Raw genomic sequence first — 2,072 nt, forward strand, 5'->3', positions numbered from 1 at the left:
TCGTTTGACTATTTCCACTTGCGTTGCTGACAACATGTCCTTGGCATCAAATGCGCAATAAACATATTCCCAAAAGCTGCACTATAATAGGAATTGAAGCCATGATCAAAAGGTTATGTTGGTCTGAACATGTCGTTCACATGCCTGATTGTAGGATTGCCAAAGCTGTCCTCTGTGGCAAGCTATAGTCCAAATAAAGGTGGACAAATGAAAAGGTATAGAGATTTAAAAAAAAAATTTAGGGTGCCAATTGTTTTTTTCCCAATTGAGGGGCAATTTAGCGTGGCCAATCCACCTACCCTGCACAACTTTGGTTTGTGCAGGCATGGGGAGAATGTGCAAACTCCACACAGACACTGACCCGGGGCTGAGATCGAACCTGGGTCCTCGGCGCCGTGAGGCAGCAGTTCTAACCACTGTGCTGCCCGATTAAAAAGTTTCCCCCTCAGCACAGCGCTTTCCCACATTCCAGGATTTCTCTTCCGACATTGTTCTAAAGCAATCACAGATGTGCTACGGTGCTGAAGGGGGCCATTCAACCCATTGTGTCTGCACCAGCTCTCCAAATCAGCATTATCCATTCTCCTGCCTTTTCCCTGTAATCCTGAATAGAAACATTGATTTCTGTTCAGACAACTAAAGCCCTGCTAAATGCCTCAATTGAACCTGCCTCCACCACACTTCCAGGCAGTGCATTCCAGATCCCAACCTCTCATTATGTGAACATAGAACATACAGTGCAGGAGGAGGCCATTCAGCCCATCAAGTCTGCACTGACCCACTTAACCCCTCACCTCCACCCTATCCCCGTAACCCAATAACCCCTCCGAAACCTTTTGGTCACTAAGGGCAATTTATCATGGCCAATCCACCTAACCTGATCGTCTTTGGAATGTGGGAGGAAACCGGAGCACCTGGGGGATACCCACGCAGACACGGGGAGAACGTGCAGACTCCGCACAGACAGTGACCCAGCGGGGAATCAAACCTGGGACCCTGGCGCTGTGAAGCCACAGTACTATCCACTTGTGCTACCGTGCTGCCCAAAATCTGTGGAGATGCCGGGGATTGAACCCGGGACCTCATACATGCGAAGCATGCGCTCTACCACTGAGCTACATCCCCTGTGAAAAGGACTTTTCTCACATCTCTTTTGCTTCTTTTGCAAAGGTGTGCCTGTCGTTCCCGATCCTTTTCTGGGCAGGAGCAGTTTCTCCCGATCTACTTTGTACAACCCCTTCATGACTTTGAACATTGCCCTCAAATCTCCTCTTAGCCTTCTTCTCTCCAAGGAAAACGGTTCCAGCCTCCCCAATCTATCCTCATAACTGAAGTTTCTCATCCCTGGAATAGTTTTTGTAAACCTCCCTGCACTCTCTGACCTTCAGTTTTGTTTCAGAAAATAATATAAATTTTTGGAGCCATCGTCACATACAGAACATTATCTCAATGTTTAGCAGGACAATGGACCAAAAAAAAAAGAAGGACAAGGGAAAAAGAGTATTGAAGGTCAAAAGAGGTCTTTTTTGAGGAGGCTTTCGTAACATGGAGAGAGGTAGCCCGCAGGATTTTGGTCGAGGGACTCGATGGGAGATGATGATTGTGAGTCTGTATTTCAACAAGGTCATCAGTCTGACCGACAATCTATCCTCAGGGGTCAAGGCAGCTTGCAAAATCTGAGTGAGACTGTGCACAGAGGCCCACAGAGCCTCACTGAAGTGTATCTTATTGCCTGGATCGAAAGAAGGACAATTAATAATTAAACTATTTAAAATGCAAATCGGACAGCAGGAGCGTGCACTGCATTGTGCTGCTGGCCGAAATCACCCTTCCTTTCCTTTTTATAAGTTTAGAGTACCCAATTCATTTTTTTTTCCCAATTAAGGGGCAATTTAGCGTGTTCAATCCACCTACCTTGCGCATCTTCGGGTTGCGGGGGCGAAACCCACGCAGACACGGGGAGAATGTGCAAACTCCACACGGACAGTGATCCAGAGCTGGGATCGAACCTGGGATCTCGGCGCCGTGAGACTGCAGTGCTAACCACTGAGCCACCGTGCTGCCCGAAATCA

General features: G+C 47.7%; 1 non-coding gene across 1 annotated transcript; it reads right to left on the reverse strand.

Moving 5' to 3' along the window:
* Positions 1 to 1,053: 1,053 nt before the first annotated feature.
* trnaa-cgc (transfer RNA alanine (anticodon CGC)) lies at positions 1,054 to 1,125 on the reverse strand. Its single transcript has one exon. It is a non-coding gene; the product is annotated as a tRNA-Ala (tRNA).
* Between the last annotated feature and the right edge of the window lie 947 nt (positions 1,126 to 2,072).

This window comes from Scyliorhinus torazame, chromosome 16, assembly GCF_047496885.1.
Source record: "Scyliorhinus torazame isolate Kashiwa2021f chromosome 16, sScyTor2.1, whole genome shotgun sequence".
Lineage (NCBI taxonomy): Eukaryota > Metazoa > Chordata > Chondrichthyes > Carcharhiniformes > Scyliorhinidae > Scyliorhinus > Scyliorhinus torazame.